At 39.0% G+C, this 26,414-nt stretch overlaps 1 protein-coding gene across 1 annotated transcript in view; it reads left to right on the top strand.

The window, feature by feature from the left end:
* The first annotated feature begins 2,564 nt into the window (after positions 1 to 2,564).
* The window catches only part of greb1 (growth regulating estrogen receptor binding 1), a 266,669-nt gene continuing 242,819 nt past the window's right edge, over positions 2,565 to 26,414 (top strand). The window contains exon 1 of the mRNA XM_069886310.1: positions 2,565 to 2,639. The gene's annotated coding sequence lies outside the window, so the exon portion shown is untranslated. The remainder of the gene's footprint in view (positions 2,640 to 26,414) is intronic.

A 26,414-nucleotide genomic window follows, 5' to 3' on the forward strand; every position in this document is an offset into this window, starting at 1 on the left:
TAGACCATTAAACAGTCAGACTAGAAACTATAGTTTTGTTACTACACCTTAGATTTAAAAAAATGAAATATTTACTTAAACTGTAACTTTCTATTTTATTCATGTTATAAAATCTTAAATAAAGTTAAAAAAAAAGATTTACTTAAAGAAATTTATCTACACATACCACAATACCAAACAAAATAATCCAGCCACTGTCAGAAATCCAAATCATAAAGTACTGGTACATGGTTCAAATTCAAGTAATATATAAGAAAAGCTTTAAATATCTACATAAACAAATAACAAGAAAAATAACAGTTTGTTGAAATATTCAATAGTCATAGACTTCCATTAACTCTTGATACCTTTCACACGAACAAATCAAAGGGAAAAGATACTTAATCCAAAAAGAAAAACTAAATGATAGCACATATATTCCTTTGTCTGCAAACTTCTTTTCTCCTTGAAGACTACAGTCAAAGCAATACCAGATGGAAACTTCTCCCTTTAATACTCATGAACTTGCTGTCAATTGATGAGCCATCTTTATTGATCATAACCTTTATTGATGCTGTCAATTTATTTGCCAGTTTTGGAGACAAGAAAATGCACTTGCTGAAATTTGGAACAACAATTAACTAGGAGATTTCAGAAGGTCATGCAGCACCTGTTGAGGCAAATGGATGGTCAATGCTTCTCGTCAGGGCTGATAAGCAGTCGTCATTATGGCCCCAGTGAGATTTACAATGTTGGCCACCTATGTGCTCAAAGACTCCAAGAACCACAAATAAAGTAAGGACAAAGTACAATATCTTTATTCTAAACCAGTCAGGAATTATAGTTGTGTGAGAGAATATTAAGATCACACTACAAATGTAGATGCCTTTTTACTCCTGTTTCATCAGTTACTCATGCTGATGGACAATAACAGAATGAGTGATTAATACCTAATATTTCCAATCTTCATTTGCCAATATTTTCCCTTTTCAGGACAACCTTTCTTCACCCCAGATATTATCCCCTTACAAAATAACTCCTCTTGTCCTCACTCTAAAGAACCTCTTTTAACTCATCTCATTTCCTTCAAATTAAAGTAGCTATGGGCACCCGCATGAGTCCCAGCTGCACCTGCCTGTTTGTGAGCAAGCCATGCCAACCAAGGCGAGACAATGGTAAAGCTTTATGTTGAGAACCTTTCATCAAAACTGCAAAAGAAAAATTAGATCCATGGCAAATTTTAAGATGGAAATAAAGTAGGATTGAAGAGAAAGGCTGAAGGGATTAAAAGGTAAAAGTGCTCACGTAAGGTTGTAATGTGCCTAGTGAAATGAAGTGGGACTACTGCTGGTACTAACACTAAGAATCATTGGAGTGGACAAAAAATAATGGTCATCAGGAGTGTATGGAAGTCAATTGACAGGTGGCAAGAGAGTGGGGTTACTCTTGCATAGTGAGTGGAGTTATGTTTTAAAGTTGGAATTGATCCACAGAGCATTGGTGCTCTCAGTAAAATTCCAAGCATAGAATCATCAATGAATTTAGAGCAGCTCAGGAATTTTAAGATGGAGTTACAAAAAGCTCAGCATCTTCTTTGCTGATCGTCTGGAATGAATCTCTTTTTGGGATAAACTCTCTTGAAAAAAGGTCACATTTTTATTTGCAAATGTTGTAAGGTTTGGTGAGGTGGGTTCTTAATGTCCACATAATTAATGTTATAATTAATTATCCAGAAGCTAACATTCTGTTTAATTTTTGATGCATACATTGGACAGAGCATTCTTTTCTTTTGTGGCTTCAAGTGTTGAGGAAATTTGGGTGTGTAATTTTACACCGTAGTTTTTTTTGTTAAGATAAAGCAAAGGTCTATTTGACTCTCCAAGTAAACACGAATACAGCAGGGGTTTATGTAGGAACAGGGAATCAATCCCCTTTAAACAATAACACCCAAAGCAACTACATTTGCTTCACATCTTATTGTTTGCAGGACATTCCTGCAGTTAAATCGGCGCCTGCTCTTCCTTACAACAATGAGTAAAGCTCAAATGCACTTAATTAACCGTGAAAAGTGCTTTAGGACTTCCTGTGAGCCATAAAAGATGCTCCATACGATGTTCATAAAAGTTGCTTCTTTCATCACCTCGACCCATTCTGACAATGGCAAAGATTGCAGCAATTGTGTTGGGTTGGAGGGAGAGGGCGCGAGCGTTCCTTGCAGGATGATCGACCGGACCTGCTCGCATCTGCATCTGCCACGGTTGGAAACTAATACAAAAGGACCGGCCCCCAAATGTTGCCAACATGAGCGGGACACCGGGGCAAAATCTCTCGGAGAAATCAGAATATTTTCAGTCCGCTAAAGAAACTCCGCAGCGTCCCCAGGGAGCTCCAACTCAGCAGATAATGCGGTCCCTCGGCGCATTGAAGCGATCCAGGAAGCAGCGCCCGCCTCCGGCCACCAAAGCTCTTCTCCCATTGGTTCCCTTCCGGCAACTACCGCGGCTCGGCGCCACGTGCGTATAGTCCTCCCCAGTTCGCTGCGGCTTCCAACTCGTTGGGCAGCGTTGGGGCTGCTGGGTGGACGTCCCTCTTTCTTTCCCCGTGTCCTTGCGTATTTTCAAAACAAAATCATACGACGCAAGTGGGACCGGGGATTTGCGGTAAGTTTTTTTTAAAAAAGGTTCTTCTGTCTGAAGTTCTGACCCAAACGCAACAACAACAAAAAAGTACATCTGTTCGAACGGGTTGGCGTGTGTTTCTGGGACCTTGTGTCAGTCTCACGATTGAGAAGCTTACGGGGCACGATTTTCACCTTGGAAGTGATGCTTTAACGAGAGGCTGCGACGAATCCACGCTTCCCTGCATCCAACCTCCAATCTTTCAATAAACAGCGTCGTGAGAAGTAGCCGTTTAGCACTCGGTTTTCTCCTTTGGATCACTCTCGTGCTATCTTTCGAGTTGACAAGCTCCCGCTTGGAGCTACGTTGACACAGTCTGTAACCTCACTCTTTCTGAGTCCAAGATATTTTCACTTTTCCGTCAGGTGGAAAGTATTTTGTGAACCAGATTGTCTCGTGTCAGTGTGGAATAACATGATCATCTGTTTCAAAGATGATCATGTTGCAGATATTTGGGAGAACCATCCTAATGACTGACCTTGTGGCTGATGATTTGACAAAGATCGAAAGTTCTGAGCCTTGGCCAACTTTTGGAGGTGAGCAGTGAGAATCCTCCGAAGCTGCAACAATGTGTATTGCAAACTCTCCTACTGTTTGTGACAAGTTGGCAAACGGCAAAACATTCTCTCGTTTTTATTTTCACGTCATGGTAACAAGTGAAGCCACGGTGCGATAGCTAATGTTTCATGATTTGTTTCTCTCCATCGCGTCTGGGTTACATTGTTCATTTCACTCGCAATTTGAATAGGTAACAATGTTTAGTACACAGTATTATATGTTGCCCTATTTTTTATTAGTGTATGCGCATGCTAGCGTTCTTTAATCCATGTCAAATAAATGTTTGAACAAATAAATGAACAGTACAGGGTTGTCCTAAATTCTCAGAGAGAAAAAAAATCAAACCTGATCTTGCTGTTGTCCCCTTATCTTTCTAGCTTATGTCTCTGCTTTAAAAATGTGTTTGCTTTTTTTTTGCCTTGATCTTCTCCATTGTTCCCAATGGCATGATATTCAAGGCTGTGTCCATAAATGAAAATTAAAAAAAAACATCCCAACTTCTATCTCAGTGACTGTGTGAAACTGAAGGCTTTTTGCCAAATTTCCAAAATCCCTCAGAGATTTGTCAGATAATTGAAAACTTTGGAGAACTTCCATTATATTTTAGACATTTTTGTTCCATTAGAAATATCCCAATCGTACAATTTTTAACAAAGAATTAGAGTTTGTATTTCTCTCTTTACCCCACAAAGAATATTTTGCATGTGTGCATACTGCTTAATGGATGGACTGGTAAAAGTGATTTTTCACTTCAATGAATTTTTTTATGCAGTATTTCACCAAAAGAATTATTGTTTGAAAGCAGTGGTTCACAGCCTTTTTCTTTCCACTCAGGGCATTTTAAGTAATCCCTATACCATCGGTGCTCTGTGATTAGTAAGGGATTGCTTAAGGTGATATGTGAGTCGGAAGGGAAGATTGAGAATCACTGCTCTAGACCTAATTGTTACTAAAATACTTTACTTGAGAAAAATTGTCGTCTTTGGAGTAATGAAAGCTTCCATATAACGAGTCAATTAGGTACAATTAAAACAGTAGTTTTCAAACTTTTTTTTCCCACCCACATACCACCTTAAGCAATCCCTTACTAATCACATAGCACCTATGGCATAAGGAATACTTAAAATGGTATGTGAGTGGAAAGAAAAAGGCTGAGAATCACTGCTTTAAAATAAATCTGAGTATGACGATGATGCATTGCCATGAGCAGTGCCCACTCTTAATGTGGGTTTAAAGTTATTCTCATTTTGTCATAATGTTTTATTAATGGTGTGATCAGCTGTGAAAATATTCTTATCAAGCATCATTGAACAAAAATAAAACACTTAATTTTGACATGTCAAAATATTTCAGAACTTGTTTTATTTTTGTTCTTTTTTTCCCTTTGTCCTGTGTGAAAATACTTTTTTTTTGTCAAATGTGGTTTCTGCATGTCATGTGCTATCTGCTACCTCACTGATTTGCTCATTGTTTATGTGAGTCTCAATGGTACATTCAGTTACTTAGGTGAAGGATATTACACACAAACTGTTTCTGTTCATGATGCAAATATATACTGCACTGAGCTTTGTTTTTAGTCATGAAACTACAAAAGCGCAATGTGATTTCTGCTAATAACTGAGTATAGCTGATAGAGATCAAGGCTGAACTTGCTGATTTAGTTATTTATTTGTTTGTTGACTCCATCAATAATTTTGTTATTGACTCTGGTAATAGTATTTTGTTTAGCAAACTAAAACATGAGCATCATTGCCATTTTCTCAAAAAGTGCCATTTTGAAAACTGAAATATCCTCATTAATAACATTGCATTGGAAAAGTTGGGTGCCATATTGATTGTGGAGTTACAGTTTGAAATTCCTGTCTTTTGTAAACTCAGTAAATAGTCTCTTGGTTTTGGGCTTGTATGATGCACTGTGCCAAGTGAGCCCAGGTTTTTCTGATTGGATTTGGTGAATAATTTTAATTTTTTTTAATATACAGGTGAAGTAGCAGAGGAGTACTGCTTTTATCGTCCAAGTTTTTGAGTTAGGACAGTGGCTCTCAACCTTTTTCTTTCCACTCACATAGCACTTTAAGTAATCCCTATACCATTGGTGCTCTGTGTTTAATAAGGGATTGCTTAAGGTGGTATGTGAATGGGGAAGGTTGAGAATCACTGCTCTAGACCCAATTATTACTGAAATATTTTACTTCAGAAAAATTGTCATTGGCCCATTTCCTTTGGAGTGATGAAACCATGCACATAATGAGTCAATTAGGTACAATTAAGTGATTTTCAAACTTTTTCTTTCCACCCACATACCACCTTACTAATCACAGAGCACCTATTGGCATAGGGAATAAAAAATGTTTGAGAACCACTGGGTTGGGAGGAAACAGACATTTATCTAATTTCTTGAAAATTATCAAACTAGAAATGTGAAATATAAAAAGAAAATGTTGGAAGTACTCAGTAGGTTAGTCAGTATCTGTGGAATGATAAACAGAACTTGATGTTTCAAGTTGAAGACTTTTCATCAGAACTAGGAAAATAAAATTAGGTTTTAAGTTGTGATGGGAAGAACAATGGAATGGCACTGCTGTTGCATTTTGTTACAACGGATTGACCTCTGGGGGGGGGGGGAAGTGTGTAAATAACTGGACTGATGCACTTCCAAAGAATTCCAACTAGATCACTTGGAGTTCTTTGGAAGTGCATCAGTCCAATCATTTGAATTAAACAAAGTACATGAAAGTTTAAAAACCTTGTCAAGAACTTTAATTCCAAAAAAGAAGTTTCTGTTCTTGCTAAAGTTAAAATCTCCAGTTCTCTGAGCCCTTTGGAGGAACAACATGGTTCCACAGTTGATTTATTTCAGGTCTGTCAAGTGAGATTAGCATGCCTCATTGGAAAGCAAGATATCAAGCGTTTAGTCTGTTCACAGCAGGACACAAAGTAATGCTGAAAACTGCAAGCGTCTATTCAAGCACTGTCATTTTTTTTCTAATTTGGTGCTCATTAGAGAAGTGGAATAATGACTTTTATCGACTTTGACTTCAGTGATGAATAGTTGGCATCCTAGGAACTGGAATTGGCCACCATAGCTTTCTTGTCATTGTCTGAATTATGACTCTTGGACTTTCAAAAGTAAAAAAATACATTCTCAGTCACTGGGTAGGTCAGTATTCATGAGATGAATGTCCTGATGTACAAAGCACTATTTTCAAAAAGTGCTTATGGTTCCTTGGAAGCTGCATTGCTGGGCATTTTGGGAATTGACAACTTCTGGATGCATGGATCCTACTCCAATTCACACAATTATCAGATCAGCCAACAGCAATACATTGTGAATTTGTCTATGAGGAGATTCTACTGCCTGCATCCTAAAGCACACACCAGCCAGACCTACAGAGTCATTATGATGCTGTCCATCCCAACTAACCAAAGCTCAATAGTCGCAGCCTGATTTCCCAGGTGAGCAGAAGAAGGAAGCATTGTCTTGAGATATAGAAGACTCATTGATAGATGCTTGTGAAATCATAATATTCTATACAGGTCAAAAGTATATGTACAGTCGATGATTGTGAACATACAAGAAGATGATCTCAGTTGATGCTTAATAATCCTTTGCATGTTGGGTTGAAGACATCCTGCATAAACATGTTTCTGTTTCTAAACTGGACTTGTGTTGATTTGAATGCCTTTATTTTGGATAATTTTGTGACTCCTGCTTCCTTCACCCAATCGTCGCTGCATTTAATGCTGAAAGGGAACGGCGCTATTATGTGAAACTCCATTTCCAACAAATATGCTGTACTCCCATAAGTTTGAATTAATCATTTTTTCTTTAAAAAAACATTTTTTTAAAATTATATATTTTTTCTATATATATATGTTTTCTTTTTTTTTAGTTTTTTTATTAGTTGGTTTTTTTTGTTTAAGTTCTTTTTGTTTTTGTTTTTCATATATATTCTTATATAATAAAAAATTTTTGGATTAATAATTAATACTTATTTAATATTTTGTTTTTTTATATATATATATCAATCTTTTTTTTAAGATGTATATTTATTTTTTTAAAATTATACTAATAGTATTAATTCTTCACTCTTTATTGTGGGGGTGGGGAGGGGGGGGTTTATGGGTTAAAAATAGTTTTTTTTAGTCTTAGTTTTTAGTTGTTAGGGAGATGCCGAGATTGGTATTGTATTAACTATGTTACTTTGTACTTGTATAACTTTATTTTATATTTTTTTCTGTACGTGAATTACTTACTTTCTTCATATGTTAAAATTAATAAATAAAGTTTCGAAAAAAAAAAATGCTGTACTCCCAATAGTAATTTTTTTGCTCTTTTAAAGAACAATGAAAGATTTGCAGGATTCACTTAACCATTTAGATGCAGCCAGTGGAGTATTTATTCCCATGATGAGTGTGCGGCCTGTGTTTTGGTGTTTAATGGGGTTTTGTGGAATGATTATTAAATTTCGGGTGCATTGAGGGCACAGTATTGCTAGTTATTGTCCCAAAATAATATTATCTCATAACAAGCTGCACCATTTCTGAAGTGTTGAAGCAAAATGGAAATGCTTTTTTCCATAAATGCCTTGTTACTTTTTTTAATGACTTGTGGAAGATGCAGAGGGATTTTAAACTTGGCTGCAGGCTAATTGCAGACGAACATAATTTATTGCTAATCAAACCTGTGGGTCACGTCACTACCCAGCAGACTTATAAGGTGCTTTCACACTGAGATCCCACTAAATTGGTGAGTTGATAAGCCGTGTTTAAAGCAGGTCCTACATCTAGATTGGACAACAGTTTTTCTCCCTCCCACCGTCCTACCCAAGCTATCATGGAACATATGTGGATAATGTACTGTGGACTTTTACTGAATAAGACTTTATATGTTATATTGTCAGGATAATGTGAACTATTTTGTAACCACATAAGAATACACCCTTCTCACTGTAGTAACTGATGTGCATAACTGTGGGGCATATGTATATAGGAGTGTGTGAACAGTTTCCTAAGATGGGAGAAGGCATCAGTAAGTACAATCGCTTCTGTTATTCAAATCTTTTATCTCCAAGTTATTTAAGAAGCCTCCCAAATAACACAGAGACATAACTTAATAGAAGTGGTATGAGAGAAGAAGAAAAAAGCCATACAACTGATTGTAAGTTGTTGGGTATGAGCAAGCCCTCTGCTGGACATCATGACACCCAGGTCATGTCACCTTTATATAACCCTGTGTTTCAGTAGCCATGTTAGTCTAATAGAAGTAAAGGATGAGAAAGTATTACGTCTCCAAGTCTTAATTGTATGAGTGCATAAACAATAGTGGTGACGAGGAACAAAATTAACTCTACACATACTCCATGCACCAACTGTGAGAAGGAAAACAACACAAGTAAGGTAGAAGACGATTACCTAACAACCTCAACAAATTACCACTGAAAGATGAGGTGAAAGCGCACCAAGATGGCGGAGGAAAAGTTTGGGGAATTCAACTAAGTAAAAAAAAGTTGGGATAACAACATAGAACGGTTTAACCATGACTGCACAGCCCACAATATTGTGGAAGGTTCAGTAAATTGCAAATATGCCCTCTTCCTCAGTATAAAACATTCAACCTCCTTAAGACCTTGCTGGTCCTGGAAGATCCAGGGACGAAGACATTCAACAAATTATACACAGCTCAAAGGAACCATTTAAGTCACAAACCACCAGTTATGGCAGAAAGACAACAATTCTATGAAAGGAGAGAAGGACCAGGAGAAATGGTAAGTGAATACCTGGCATTGTTGTGCAAACTGGGGGAGCACTGCCATTTCAAACAGTTTCTAAATCAGCGACTGCGAGGCAGGTTTGTGATGGGGCTGACAAATCGCCAAGCAAGGCAAAACTTATTAGCATTGGATGAAGATGTTGCATTACAAATTGCATACAAAACTGCCTGCAGCTCTGAAATTGCACATAAAAATCTTGGATGTGGTTAACCAGACCTATTGGTTGAGAAGTCTTCCCACCAACAATGCTTCCATTGTGGGAAATACAACCACCGACCAGAAAACTGGTTCTTCAAAAATTCTAAATGCAACCATTGCAAAACAGAAGGACATATCAAAGCAAAATGCCTGCCTCTAAAGCACAGGTGGCCTGCAAATAAGCAGGCAGCTGAAGTCAAAATAATTACAGAGAGAGGGGGAAACCTAGCAACGATGATGATACAGCCCAATGACTGACCTTCAAGCTCCTGAAATTTCAGCTTCTGAGATATTACACATCTGAGAAATAAACAGAGGAAACACAGCAACCTTTATACAGCTAAAAAATAATTGGACAGGCCCTGAAAATGGAGTTAGACCCGGGCAGAGATGTCCCTAATGCCGTTACATGTAAAGGAACACTTGCTACCATGCCTCCTGGTAAATACAACTGAAATAACTCTAAGAACTGTTGCAGGAGCCAGAATCAAAGTATTTGGAAAATGTACGGTCCAAGTACAATACAAACAGCAGCAAATGAAAACATTCTCTACATCGTAGATACCCAGCACTCTTTAGAAGAAACTGGCTACAACACATTACCCTAGACTGGCTGGAAATCAGTTCAATACTAAATGTAAACCACATGGACACCTTCCAGCCAGAACTTGACCAAATCCTCAACAACCACGCAGTGGTTTTCCCACAAGAATTGGGGAAAATCAATGGTGTTCAAGCCAAACTGCAATTAAAAGATGATGCAGAACCAAAATTCTTCAAAGCCAGAACAGTTCCATTTGCTATGAAAGGGAAAAATTGAGGCTGAATTAAACAGATTAAATCATAAAGACACGTTAGAAACAATACAATACAGTGATTGGTAGCGCCCATAATACCCATACAAAAAGTAAACGGTGAGATTTGCATTTGCGGCGATCACAAAGTCACCATCAATCCATCACTCAAAATACCCGAACGCTCCATGCCCAAGGGAGAAGAATTGTTCCAAGCATTAAACAGAGGGCAAAAACTCATAAAATTAGATTTGTCACAAGCATATCAACAGATAGAATTGGACAAAAAAAATCAAGGGAATATGTGACAATCAATCCCCATCTGGGACTATTCACCTACACACCTGCCTTACGGAATTTCAGCAACACCTGTGATTTTTCAATCAACAATTAACCAGACTACAACAGGCTAGTATACGATTACGAAAGGAGAAATGTGTCTTCGTGCACCCCTCAGTAACATACCTTGGGTTTACAATCGACAACGAGGGGGGCGCGAATGAATCCAGCAGGAACAGAAGCCGTTTGCAAGGCCCCATACCCAACCAACAAATGGGAATTATAGTCCTTCCTAGGACATGTTAATTAGTACTGAAAACATATCCCAAGTATGTCTACACTATGCAGCCAACTGAACCAATTACTCAAGAAAGATTAAACATGGTATTGAACACAGAAACTAAAAATACAGTTGATCAACTAAAGGAAATACTAACATCAACAAATAAAGTGCTGATCCACTAGGACCCTAGTAAAAAGGTTACACTAGCCTTGGATGCTTCACCAGTGGGACTAGGAACAGTACTATCCCAAATTACAGAATAAGGTGAACAACAAATAGCATTTGCTTCGCAAATATTAACCACAAGCGAACACAATTACGCCCAACTAGAAAAAGGATTGGCAATAATTTTTGGTGTGAAACAAAAATTCCACCAATATCTTTATGGAAGAAAATTCACCCTGATGATAGACAACAAGCCTCTTAGTTTAATCCTGGGGCCACACAAACGTATACCAGTACTAGCTGCAGGCAGAATTCAAAGATGGGCCATGTGACTAGCAGCGTATAACTATGATATAAAACATAAACCAGCAATACTCAACAGCCATGCAGATGCCTTATCACCACCCGAGACAGAACAATGAGAATAAATTATTAAATGGACAGCCATCAACCAAGAACTTCAACTGCCTTCAACTAACTTCAACTGCCTTCAACTGCCTTCAACTGCCTTCAACTGCCTTCAACTAACTTCAACTAACTTCAACTGTCCATTACAGCCCATATCATTGGAAAGGAAACCCAAAAAGAGGCAACATTAAACAAGATCCTATACTTTACCCATAATGGGTGGCCCAATCTGAAGTCATTCCAGAAGATCTAAAACCTTACCACACACGCTGCCATGAACTATCAGTCGAAGAAGGATGTTTACTATGGGGTACCTGTACAATTATACCAGCCAAATGACAAATACTATGTTATCAGAACTACACAACCATGTGGGAATAGTACGAATGAAGGCACTGGCCCGGATGTATGTCTGGTGGCCCTCCATAGACAGAGGCATTGAAACAACAGTAAGAGAATGCAAAGTATTTCAGTCAATGCAGCCAAAAATGCCATGAGGCGAAGCTAACCCATGGAAATGATCATCCATACCCTGGCATCGGATTCATGTAGACTTTGCTGGAACATTCATGCGTGAGACTTTCCTAATAGTGTGGACACTTACTCTAAATGGCCAGTAGTTTCACAGCTGAAAAACACCAAAGCAGATCCCACGATTGACAGTCTACGAGCAATCTTTGCCACCTACGGATTGCCTTACGAATTGGTTATGGACAATGGGCCTCAATTTACATCAGAACATTTAAAAAGAATTTATGCGTGACGATATCAGACATATTTTGTCTGCACCCTATCACCCAAATACTAATGGGGAGGCAGAACATTTTGTACAAACATTCAAAAAAGCAGTGAAAACCATGAAACTTCTAAATTCCTCCTGGACACACACAGTCGCAGATTTCGTATTGGGATACAGAAACATGCCACGTTCTACCACAAAACACACCCCAGGAGAAATAATGTTTGGCAGCAACCTGCAGATCAGGCGGTCCACAAAAAACCAGCAACACCACAAACCTCACCTAGAACATTGGAAGTGGGTGAGAGAGTTCTGGTACAAGATTATAGACAATATAAAGATCCATGGGTGGTACGAGTTATCTTACAAAAATTGAGCCCCTGCTCATACTCTGTTCTACTGGGAGACAGATTGTGGAAGCGACCAAATATGACTGACACTAAAGTCCATGAACTGCTGTATGAACTGGAGGAGGTGAAACCAGACCTGCCGTGGCTTGCCCTGACCATCCCACCTCTCAGGCTGAATGGAGGGGGAGGGGGCAGAGAACCGAGGAGTCCAGTAACTGAGACACAGCCAGAAGGGCAGCAAAGATGGGCAGTCACCGCTGAAGGTCAGTGAAGGCAGGCAGTCGCTGCCGACCCGATCACCAATCCTACTATCTACTGGTCCTGATCAAGAACCGGCACAGCAAACCACGCTGTGTTGGTCCAAAAGAGAAAGAAGACCACCTGAACGTTTTAAGAACTATGTGCCCTGATTATTATTAAATACTTTCCCTTTTATAATTATAATTACTCATGAAATGTATTCTGATTCTCACTTGTAGTCCTGGGCCTGATGTAATCTTGTTAGTTCGAAGGGGCCCAGTCAGCATTTATTGCAAGGAAGTGGTGGGGAAGAGTGTTGTGTATAAGCCCATCCTCTGCTGGATATCATGATGCCCACGTCATGATGTCACCCTTCCATATATGACCCTGTGTGTCAGTAGCCATGGTAGTCTAATACAAGTAAAGTATGAGAAAGCATCATATCTCCAAGACTTAATTGTGTGAATGCATACACAACATAAGTCACTGAAATACTAAAGAAAATGGCTGGACCAACAGCTGTTCACCCAGTGATGGACTGGGAGGCTGAAGACATTGTTGAATGGTTTAAAAGGTATCAACAGAAGTGCAATTTAGCATTCAAAAGCTATTTTAAAAATGCCACGGCAGAGGATAAGGACTGGACGGGAGCGAGGCCTTGACTTATTTAATAGCTGGGATGGAGAGATGGAGAAAAATAATTCAGAGCAGATAAAGTTTGCTTCTCACCTTGAACTCAGTCTAACCATAGAATTAAATGCTATGAATTTCAAGGCTTAATGGAAGAGAATGATGAAACTGTTAATAACTTCCTCATTAGACTAAAAATTGTGGCTGCAAAATGCAGATTTAAGGATATAGAGGAAAGATTAGTTGTTCAACTAATATTGGGGAGTGCCCATCCCAAAGTGCAAAAGTCTCTTATAGGGAAGGACAGCTTGAAGCTGGATGAAGCTATAGACAGCCAGAACCTTCAAAGCCTCAAGGACGCAAATGAAATCCCTATTTATGCAGACCCATCCACAGCAAAGAGAAGGAAGGTTTGAACACAAGGAAAAACACAATCAGAAAAGTGCAAACCCTCAAGACCAGCAGGAAATGCAGCAGATAACACCCCTTTGATAACCGAAACAAATACCCTGCATGTGGTTCTGAATGTAAAGCTTGTGGTAAAGCAAACCTCTGGGTGAAGATATGCAAGTCTGGTGTGAAAGAAGCAATAATATCAGTGAAGAGAAAAGACAAAGAGAAAATCCACCACATAAAAGGAAACAACAATGAGGACTCCAACACCCAGATACTGAACATAGAATCCAAACATCTTCACAAAATGTCAGAAGAGATGAAAGAAGGAAGTGAGTTGCACACAAGGATCCAAATACAGAAGACAATCCAGAACAAGTCTATGATATTTAACCTACAGGTGAAGCTGGATATTGGATTACAAAGCAACATCCTTCCACTCACTCTACCGTCAGATGTTCCCTTAGAACATAATAAAAGGGTATCCAAAAGACAGTGCAATGGAAATAGCAAATATCACATTAACAGCCTATGGTGGACCCATGATCAAGCAGCTAGGGAGAGCTAAGATCAATGGCTGCCATAAGGGAAAGAACATCCTCTGCGTTCTACATGGTAGATGCAGATGGATGAGCAATTCTAGGTCTGGATAGCTGCTGGGAGTTGCAATTAATCTGTCAATTCAGATCCAGATGAAGATATCCAAAAGGATCAACAGGGACACTCCATTTGAGAACCAACCTCCAGTCTCGAGCAAAGCTGAGCTCCTGAGCATGCACCCAGAATGCTTTGATGATTCAGTTGGATGGTTTGGAGACTTTGGATATCACATCACCATAGATCCAGACTGAAAACCAGTTGTCCCTGCTCCAAGGAAAGGTCCACTAAAGCTTAAGAAGGAGCTGGAGAAAGAACTAAAGGACTTGGAAAGGATGCAGGTCAGAGCCAAAGTGACTGAGCTGACTGACTGGGTAAGTTCCATAGTGGTAAAAGAAAAACCAAATGGCTGCTTGAGAATATGTCAATATGTCACAGATGTGACCCTAAAGACAAATCAGGCAATAAAAAGGGTCACTACCCAACATTGACATTAGAAGACATCACAGCGGAACTAACGGGATCCGAAATCTTTAGCAAGTGAGATGCTAAGAATCGATACTGGAATGTGAAACCAGATGAGGAATAAACACTAATAACATTCAATGCTCCATTTGGTCATTACAAGTCCTGTGACTACCTTTCGGCCTAAAGATAATGAGACCTACAGAGAGTGTAAAGGTGCTGTGGGCATCATGTACGACATCCAGATTTTTGGCAGAGATGAAAAAGCACATGATCTTCATCTTCATGAGGCCATGGAAAGAACAAGAGGAGCTGGAATTAAACTTGATGCAGACAAATGCATCATAAAAGAGAAGGAATGCCAATTCTTCAGAGTGGCCTACTCTTCTGATGAGGTAAAGCTAAGCCCAGAGAAGGTTAAAGCACCCAAAGTACAAAAGGAACTCAGAAGTTTCCTTGGGTTGGTCCAATACATGATTTCCTTCATACAACATATATCAGACCACACAGCAAACGTGAGAGTTGCCGAAAGAAGACGTGGAATTTCAGTGGTCACCATCACATCAGAGAAATTTTGACCAGCTCAAAGAAATAATATGCAGAGAAGTGGAGTTGAGATACTATGATGGAGAAAAAGCCCTCACTCTGCAAGTAGATGCATCTAACAGAGGCCTTGATGCAGCATTTTGTCTCAAAAGCACTAACAACAGTGGAGACCAGATATTCCAATATTAAGAGAGAGCTGTTGGCAGTCATACAGATGTGACAAGTGTCTGTATGGAAGAAAGTTTATAGTGGAAGGTGATCATTGCCCACTGGAACACATCCAGAGAAAGAACTTAAATAAGGCACCAGCTAGATTGCAGAGATTTCTTCTACCACTACAATGCTACGATTTCGACTTAAAATACATACCAGATAAAGAGATGGTGCTTGCTGATACCTTGTCATGACTTTCCCCGAATGAAAAATGTGTAATGAAAGACATGGGGATCAAGATGCATCATCTCGTCAGTGTGACCAGTAATAAATTAAGCCAGATCCAAGAAGAAACCAGTAAGGACGATGTGTTGCAAATGCTTTCTCAACAAAAAAAAAATACAAGGATGGCCAGAAAGAATAAAGTAGGTACAGCCTTCAATACGTCAATATTGGTCTATCAGAGACAACATATCATTGGAGAATGGTTTTCTGCTGGCTGGATGAAGACTGAAACAATGCAGAAAGAGATACTCCAGAAAATACATGAAGGCCACATGGGAATGGAGAAATGCAAACTCAGAGCAAAGTCAGCTGTGTACTGGACTGGTATATACAAAGATATTGAAAATATGATGGCTACATGCCAAAAAGTAGAGAAACAAAACAAAAAGAGGAAATGAAGTATCTGCCGGGTCATGGCACATAGTGGGAGCAGACTTGTTCACTGAGAATCAAGAGTCATATTTAATAGTAGCCTGTAACTACTCTGTTTCCATTTGTCAAAAGAGAGGGAAAAAAACTTGATTGTCAATTATCACCTCAGAAATGGGAGCTCTCCTTGCTGAACAAGGAATACCCAAACAAGTAATATGTGACAATGGAACACAGTTCATGCCAAGAATTCAGGAAGCTAGCTGCAGAGAATGGGTTTGTTATCACTACATCATCCTCATACTATCCCAAAGCTCATGGGTTCATTGAAAGACCAGTGCAAACTGTGAAATGCACATTAGTTAAGTGTCACAAAACAAAAGAAGGGCCATACCTTGCTCTTCTATCATTATGAGCAACACCTTTAACAGACCTGCTAAAGGGCAGGAGATATAAAGCAACTCTGCCAAGAAAAATACACCCTCCAGAAGACCAGGAAGAAACCAGAAGAAGACTGGCTGACATGGAAGAAGGACGGCAGCATTATTACAGTACTGCCAGTACTCTTCAGAGGGCAGCATGTGCATGTTCAAGAGCCAATATTGAAAATGTGGACCCCAGCAAAGGCCATCAGAGAAGCTGAGACACCAAGATCATACATTGTCGAGACAGATGTTGGCAATCAACTGAGGAGGAACAGAATTCACATCCAGCCAACGAGATGGGATGAAGCAAAAAACTAATACCAGGAAAGCCGACAACATCAATATCAAGTGAGGTATCAAGTGATGTGACAGCAACCACTAATACCGAAACACAGCATTGTCAGGTGAGGCAGAACAAACTGCATCACCTACACATGTACCGGCAACACAGAGCCCACTGGATGCAGCCAAATGCAGCCACATACTGTTGCCAGTGCAATGTTGATAAGAACTATTTAAAAGTAGTTGGGTAAATCAACTAGTGTACAAGTTTAGTTACTTAAGTTGCACTGGAAAGAAAATGATAAAGAAGACTAAAATTTTTCTTTATCTTGAGGGAGGGATGCTGTATAGTCAGAATTATGTGAACTATTTTGTAACCGTGTAATAATACACTGTAGCAACTGTAGTACACCAGTGTGGGGTGTATGTATAGAGTGTATGTGAAGAGTTTCCTGAGATGGTGGAAGGCATCAGTAAATAAAGTCTCTTGTTATTTGAATCTTGCATCTCTAAGTAATAGGCCTCCTAAGTAACACATATAATACTAACATATTTATGTAAATATGCTCTGTGGTCCTGGAGAAATGCTATCTCATCTTTACAGTGTGGGCATGGTATGAACGATAAGTAAAGGTGACTTGTGTCAGATTGGAGCATTCACACTGAACCATGAAAAGCTGGTTCAGTGCCACCTTTTTACGTAGAGACCCGGCGTCTTAGTGCAAAAGGTGTCGGGACCTGCAGCATTACAGTGTTGGCATCCTGGGAAGGTGGGTAAACCTTATATTCTGGTCCAAATGTTAAATGCATTGACTCTGATATTACCAATCTTTCCAGGTTGAAAATGACCCCTTCCCCCACCCCCTCCCTGGCCCCCATAACACATTGGTCATGTTCACACAGGTAAGTGAAATGGTAAAAAAGTGATTAAATACTGGCTTTCAGGGGCAGTGTGAAAATGCCTATAGTTGTATGGCATGGAAGAAGGCCCTTTGTCACAACACCTCAGTATTGCCTGTGTAGGGTCTAAATTCTTCTGTGTGTTGCCGTTTTGAAATGTTTGTCTCAATGCCTCTTATTCAGTGAAATTGTAACTAAATCCAACTCTTTTAGAAGTCAGTGTGGGTGCCGGGGTGGGGGATTGCTGAAGGATGGTGGGGGAAACAAAATAAAAACTGGTCCCTCAGATGCCATGACCATCACATTAAAACTCCTTCATCTGGTACTTAAAACCATACTCTTGTTTTTGCTACCCCTACCATGGGAAAATATTTTGGGCTATTTACCCTATCTATGTAACTCATCTTGTATAATTCTCCAGTCACCTTTCCTCCAGGGACAATAAGAACAGCCCATCTAATTTCTTGCAATAACTAGATCTCCAATGTAGGCAATAGTCTTGTGAATCGTTGCAGTCTCTCCTTCCTTTGGAGTGGCAACCATCTTCATAAATGAGGTTCAACCAGTGATTTGTAAAGTTGCAACATTGACATCCAAACATTTGTATTCTTCACCTCCCTATTGGCTGTGCAGTCACATCCAAGGCATGTGCAGCCATGCACCCCTCACCCCACCCCCAAATATTGAGATGTACATAGACATGTGTATGTAATGAACCAAACATTTTATCATTATCCTCTGCCACCCATCACCAAGTTAATTTTGCATCAATTTATCCAGCTCAACTTGGAACCCATGCGCCATTTTTGAACCAGCCTATCAAATAGAAAATAATGATTTTGTTGACCTTCATCAAGGGGTCAAACTAGAAATGTTGGTTTTGTATCTTTATATTTGCTACATAAAGTACACTATTTGACCTACTGAGTTTCTCCAGCATTTTGTTTTAACTTCAATAACGATGTCTGCAGACTTTGGTGTTTTAACGATTACCTGGTTGATAACTTCCAAATCCCATATGTACTGTTGATAGGCTTGAGATTCTAAGTCTTATTGTCTACTATGAGGACCCGTTCTTGCATTTCATGTGAAAATGCTGTGACGTGTAAGCACAAGTTAGAAATATCAGCAGAAATATTTTGAGCTGTGATAGAGGCTTGATGGACGGTGGTCTTTTGGCTATGCATTGACCATGATGGAGTTCTAGGATCTGAATCATTTTGTTCAGCAAGAGGTGGCATTAACTCTCAATTACTATTCTGTTAATAATGCGATCCAACTTGTAACAAACAAATTGCAAAGCATACATCTAAATACGAAGATGCCCCTAGAGCTAAAATAGTGAACAATTTTTTTTCCCAAAGGTAAAGAATTCCAGATAGCAACAATAATCCATGAGGATTCTTTCATGAATAAGAATGGGCATGATTGCTCAGATTTTTAGGACCAATCATTCTCAATCCAGGCACTCACATCATGAACAGCCGTTGAGTTTCTCAGCTGATTGCTTCCATTAACCACAAATTGTTCAGGCAGTGATGGTGCAATAATGCATATACCCTGACTGAAATCTTCCTGCCTGTCAGATTTCCTGAACCATAAGCTTTTCCAACAGTAATGCAATATTTAATTTCCCTTGTAAACATAGAACATTACAGTACAGGCCCTTTGGCCCATGATGTGTGCCAGCCTATGTATATTCCTAAAATATTCTGGCTGCTTTCTAACCATATAACCACTTACAGCACAGAACAGGCCAGTTCGGCCCTACTAGTCCATGCCATAGCAAATCCCCACCCTCCTAGTCCCACTGACCAGCACCCAGTCCATACCCCTCTAGTCCCCTCCTATCCATGTAACGATCCAGTCTTTTCTTAAATGTAACCAATGATCCCGCCTCGACCACGTCTGCCGGAAGCTCATTCCACATCCCCACCACCCTCTGCGTAAAGAAATTTCCCCTCATGTTCCCCTTATAATTTTCCCCCTTCAATCTTAAACCATGTCCTCTAGTTTGAATCTCCCCCTTTCTTAATTGAAAAAGCCTATCCACGTTTACTCTGTCTGTCCCTTTTAAAATCTTAAACTCCTCTATCAAGTCCCCTCTCAATCTTCTACGCTCCAGAGAAAAAAGCCCCAGTCTGCACAACCTTTCCCTGTAACTCAGACCCTGAAATCCTGTCAACATTCTCGTGAACCTTCTCTGCACTCTCTCTATTTTGTTTAGTCTTTTTACATAATTTTTCAAAAGACCTTTTACAGTTAGTTGATTGTCTTGATTTTGTAATGGTTTCTAAGCATTTTTGACCTTGCAAAGATTTGAGTCAGTTTACTCCCATATAATCTGTGTTTCACTTTGCATTCAATAAGGATGTACAGTAATATGTTTTGTCCAATTATTTAGTTCATTGGAATTGCTGTTAATTTGTTGCATTGTGTCAGTCATTGGCCTGAAATTTTGAATTGATATGAATGTGAAAATTACTTTATAATTTTTAACACTCCTAAATTGTGCCTTCATAATTCACAGTGTTAAACTCTATCTTTTTTTATATAAAATATTTTGGCTAAGAATAAATACAAAATTGATCATGGAAGCATATTGTTATGAGCCCAAAGGACCCCAAAACCCAGCAGCAATAGACATTCACCAACACAAGTATTTTTTTTAAACAAAAGATGTTTTTAATCAACTTTAAACATGAAAACAGAATCAAACTTTAACTTATCTCTATACTTAACTAACCCAAATTAACCCCCTTCTAATTCTAAGTGCACGTATGTGTAATGTGTGTAAATATAAGAAAAGTTCTTTGGTTCACAGTTCAATCTCATTTCTTCTTCCAAGTTCTCTGGATACAGGCAATTCTAATACTGTGCACAGAATTTAACATGTATAAAGTTCACCAGGCGTTGGTGCTTGAAAGGTAAATGTTTACCACTCAGGAAGGTTCTTGGATGGTTTGCAGAGAGGGTTTTGTTGTTCCAGGATTTCTACAACTGAGGTACCACCTTAGTCACCTCAAGGTCTCACTGATGAAACTTGCCCCATCAGGGTTTTCCAGATGGTAACTTCTTTCTTCAAGCTACCACTGAGTTCCTTTCTGTTCCCTTATTCCAAGAGAAACATCAGACAGATAGCACTTCCAGCCATCTACTGCTCTGGAACTTTTCATCAGTTTCAACCAGCTTCCTGGCTTGCACTGTTCAGCTGCTTTTCAATGTCACACATTAGCTGGGAGATCTTGTCTTTTCTCTCTCTCTCTCTCTCTCTCTCTCTCTGAGACTGCTAGAAAGCCCATGTTACTCTCTTGCAAAAACCCTCACCTTCTTCAGCAAACAGGAGTTCTTCTCCTTGGTCAAGATGTTGTCTTAGATGAACAAAACCCAGGAGTGACCTTTCTGAGCACTTTGCAGAAAGGTACTTGTAGCCAGTTTGTCTCCTCCAGAACAATGGTCTTTCATTTCATGATGTCAGTTCAATTAACACCTACTTGTGAAATGTGCATCACATTCTCCAGAGATCCTGGAATGATATTGAATATAAATTCTTCAGTCTTTCAAATAAGATCTGTCTTAAAATGTGTGTATGTATGTAACCCACTAATCTTACCAAAATCCTCCCAAATATTTATCCATTACAATATCAATGAAAATGTTGTTGCAAAAGTAAACTCAAGATTTGATTTAGTGTTTGGAAACATCATTTGAAATAAATGCAGCAATAATGTTGGATGAAGATAATTGATATCCTAAAAAAATTGTCTGAAAAGCATAGAAATGTCAGTAAAATACCTTTCTTCAGAGTTTTTCTTTTTCTTGCCTTTTAATAATTTTCCCTCTTTCATTTTTTTTTTGCTTTCTGCCTCCTGCAGACTATGGTGAGGATTCTTGAGTTATCAGTAGTCGCACCCAATATGGACACAAGTTCATTTGCTTCAGTGATTAATAAATGCAATTTAAAACAATCCACTCCCAAGCTGTTTAACTTTGAAATTCCATAAAATAGTACCTCAGGTTGTATGGAGAGAGTGGATAGCCTGAGTTTTTAATTCCCTGAAATGCAAAACACTGAGGAATGATCATATGGAGGTAATAATATGAGGTGTATGGATCAAGTAAAAGCTTAGACTTTTTCCCAGAATAGATGATTCTTGAACTTGAGAGCGCAGGTTTAACATGAGAGAGTGGAGATTTATGGACCTGAGGAGCATCTCTGTGGATGATCCATATATAAAATGAACAGCCAGTACAAACTGTTGAAATGAACATAATTTTGACATTCAAAAGACATTTAGACATGTAGATAAGGACTTTGAAGGATATGGGCCAAATGCAAGAACATGGGATGAGCCCAGAATGCCACAATAATCAATATGGATGCGTTGGGTTGAAAGGTTGGTTTTGTACTGGATGACTCTGGGAGGTGGGGGAAGATCAGAGACAACTGATGCAATCATAACCATGGAATCAAATGGTATTGTCAATTTCTTTGAAAATATTGTAAATGGCAAAAGATATTTCAATTAGCCTGCTTGATAAATGCATTAAAATTATAATTTGCAAATAATTTAATTGAGTATGTTGAATGAAATTAATTTATATCCTGCTTATTAATCTTGTCTTTTCACAAATGTTCAGATATTAAATAATCTGTTTCGTTTTGGGTATGTAGTACATTATTCTAAGAAGGTGTCTTGAATGCACTCCCTGAACTTCCCCTGTCAACCATGGACAGTTTTAAAAAGTTTATTGCATTATCTTTTGCTACAAGCACCTAAAATTTCATGATTCTTTCCCGATTCAATGAGTTAGTGAGCAATTGAGGTACTCCCTTCAGTGTTTTCTGCCACTTGTGAAATCTGATTTCCATCCTGATTTTGCTTTCTGATCTTGATTGAATAAGCTTCTCAGAGCATTTGCAATTTTTTCCATTATTTTCTCCACGTACAGCCTTTTGCATTCTACCATCGAAACCTGATGACGCCATTTTAAACTTTGGTCTCCAGGAAAATGCAATGCACGGGAATCTTGTCCAACCATTTCTATAATAGAAATACATGAAATCTATTTGTGACAGTAATTTATCCATCTTGTTAGAAGTTTCGTTCAACCATGTTAAATTGCAAGACTACTTTGTCCTGAGTTGTTGTAGAACAATTGTTACCAGCTCTCACCCATCCACATGCAATCTACTCTGGTTTGTGCATTTTTCTAAACTTTTAATGTTCCCCTCTCCACAGTTAAAATATCCATCGGCAGTCCTCAAATTGTCAGGAGACCAGGCCTAATTAAATCTGAATAAAACTGTCTTTTTCCTGGTACTGGTGCCAGTGCTCCATCAATCAAAATGGCATTCTCCCACAAGAAACTTTGAAGGATACATGCATCTCTCTGCTTTGTTTAACCCTTTGCCAATTTGCAGGTGGCTATGATCCAATACATTTTACCATGTTACTTTGAAGTAAGTTCATTTTTTTTCCCCCTCTAATATCAGAAATTCCTTTGTGGGTCCTCACCTTCTTTAATCTTTGCAAGACCCACTGGACAAAAATCAGAAATTTTCTGATTAAGTTTTTTTTGGGGGGTAACTTTCTTATTTCTCATGTAAGCATTGAGGGGCTTGCAATCTGTTAATCAGAAGCTCAATTTCTGAAAAGCATAAGTTTCACTGCCATTATTTGAGCCCTCACCTACATCTCTATTTCTTGCACATCTGCCCTGGTCTCTTATCCCTTGACTCCCCTGATGAAACGAGGACAGGATTCCACTCATCCTCACCTCTCACTGAATGATCTCTTCATGAAATTTCGTCCATATACAACTGGTTCCCATCATCAGAAGAATCCTCCCTCACCTTTCTCCGTTTTCCACAAGGATTGCTCTCTTTGCAACTCCCTCGTCCAGTCATCCTTTCCACCAATGACCCCCTTGGTACCTACCCATGTGACCGCTCCAGGTGCCCGCCTACAAGAACTCCCAACGTCTCACCAGCCCCTCACCAGATTTCCTCTAACTGCAGATCCTCACCCTTGCCACCTGCCTGACCTCTGCTGCCTGCCTTTCCGAACTCTCAGCACCCCAGCCACCCACCCATCCAAGCTCCCGTTGTCCCGATTGTAGACTTGCCTCCAGGTACTGGTCATCAAAGCCTCCAATGCCTTGAATGACACAGGTGCGAAGGAGGTCAAAAATTTGACCCATGTAAAAATTGACACATTTTTTGGGGCCAAAAATTTCAATGATTACATGAGTATATACGGTAATGAAGGTGTAATGGGCTGCCGTGAAAACAGTTTTTCTATTATTTGATCGAACGCATTTTAGATATTGCATCATTTTAAAGAGAACTTCATCCTTAGTAAAAGTTACTGTTTATGATGCTTTGTCATGAAAAATAAATCAGGGTAAGTGCATCTTCTCTGGCTGATTCTCATGATCTGATTAAGTACAGTATTCAAGACTAATTTATATCTGAGTACTGTTTTATTTCAACATGCTGGCTTATTGTCATGTCAGAATTTCATATATTGAATGTTAATTTTCAACATTGAACATTACACAGTTACTCTGACTGAAATATTTCTGCTTTTCTATTCCTATAAAATTTATAAACTGACATTTCCTCATTTTAAACATTATGTTCCCGATGTCCACCCCTTTGCTCAAGCTTTCTCTTTTGCAAAATTCTTTCTTTCCCCAGATTTTCTTTCTCACTTTGTACGGTCATTAAAATGGCAGTAAGAACTGGTTCATTTGTTCTGTTCAAGTTATTAAAGCTTGTTCGTTTATTTGTCAAACTATAGTAGACAGACCGAGTGTGTCTTTGTTCATGTTGGAGGCTGAGCACCATGTTATTGTTATTATTGACATGTTCACTCAAGTCACATCTTTCATCAATTTGTTCCCACTGTTAAACACCTTTACATTTAGACATGCAGTACAGTAACGGGCCATTTCAGCCTACAAGTCTTGTGCCACTCAATTTACACTCAATTAACCTACATCCCTGGTACATTTCAAATGATGGGAGGAAACCAGAGCCCCGAGAGAAAGCCCATGTAGACATTGGGAGAATGAACAAAAGATCATGGCAAGGCCTCGGAAAATGTACACCACTTCCATACCTCAAATGCTTCTTTCAGTGAAGATGGACATCAGTGATGAAATTCATAATTCTTTGAAATTTCCCTGTGCTGCATTGAGCTGGTTGGGGAAAAAGGTATTTGGAGATCAAGACCTAAAGCCAGAAACAAAATTCATGGTGAATGAGGTAGCAGTGATCTTTGTCCTCCTGTGTGCTTCTGAAGCTATCCATAATAGTTATATTTTCTTGGAGTCACACCAACAACATTATCACCACAAAATCTCCAAACATAAGGTAACCAAATGCCAGCATCTATCTGGCCAACATGCCAACACTGAAACCCTAAATGCATGTGCTCTGTTCTGATATTGGAAGGGTTATAATGTTTACATCCTCTCTTAGGTTCCAAAAATGCTCAATTTGGGGCTCAGTCAAGGGAAGAGATTACCAGATGGAGAGAGGAAAAGCCTCCTTGTGGTGGGAGGGGGCGGGGCAGGGGGGGCAGAAATGCACCAATGATATAGACTGTAAGCTTATTAATGCTCCAAGTGGAGATGGTGTAATGAAACTTGTCCATGTATCAAAAGCGTATGGAAATCCAACATAAGCAATGGATGGAGTGCATCACCTTATAATCTATCCATTTATTTGTCCTGTAAGCTACCATCTTCTCTCCCATCTAAGGTAGAGTTTGTGGGCTGTCACATTGATGAAGTAACCTTGAAAATGTTTCTTTTTGTTGAAGAGGGAGATGCAAGTTCTACAGACACATCTTTTACTGTAAATAGATTCCTGACAAGCAAATTATATTGAAGTAAATTGCATCAAGAAGAAAAAGTAGCACCAATATTTTCAGTCATATTTGTTTCATTGTAATTTTTATAATGCATAATCGCTGGTGATATTTTCCTGGTTTGGAATTGTTGGCTATAAACTTATTTCACAGGCAATGCTTTTTTATTACCTTGGTTCAAACGTTAATTACCATTTGCTTCCTATAGATGCTCCCTGACCTTTCTCCAGCACTTTTTCTGTATTGCACTTTATTATTTGAAATCAATTGGCAAAAAAGCTTGAAACTGCACATGAATAATCTGATTTCACAAACACATTCTCATCAATGTTGTTTAGTGCTGAGAGCATCCTCATCAATGTCGACAGCTCTCAGAAATGTCTCCTAACCTACCCCACCCCCAGGACCCCACCATGGCTAATCAAGCCACTGTCTCCAACCTCATCACCTTTGGTCACCCCCCACCACCCCCCCCCCCCACCCCATAGCTGCCAACCTCATTGCATCTCATCCCCGCACTGCTCATTTCTACCTTCTACCAAAGATGCACAAACCCAACCATCTGGGTAGACTCATTGTTTCTGCCTGCCCTTTCTCTGCCAAACTAGTTTAATCTTACTTTGATTCTCTCTTTTCTCCCTGGTCCAGTCCTTCCCCACTTACATCCACAATACCTCACGAACCCTCCATTTATTTTAATAATTTATTTAAAATCATGATACATAAAATTAATGAACTTGATACAAGTTATAAAATATTAATAAGTATACATGGCATATAACGGAAACTTCTCACGCTCCCACTGAAGAAATAAAATCCTTCCCCTTTGTATACCCTTTACCTAAAACCACCCCTAACTACCCTTTCTAAAAGAAAGAAAAGAAAGAAAAGGAAGAAAGGAGATGTAAACTATTATGACATAGATAAATATCGTGGATTGAGGCATTTCCACCACACCAAGGCAGAAGTATACAAAATTTTAAACCCATATAATGCAAAAAGAGCTTCAAACATTCCGATAGAAAAATTAATTATCTTGTAAAT

This window comes from Narcine bancroftii, chromosome 6 (genome assembly GCF_036971445.1).
Source record: "Narcine bancroftii isolate sNarBan1 chromosome 6, sNarBan1.hap1, whole genome shotgun sequence".
NCBI lineage: Eukaryota > Metazoa > Chordata > Chondrichthyes > Torpediniformes > Narcinidae > Narcine > Narcine bancroftii.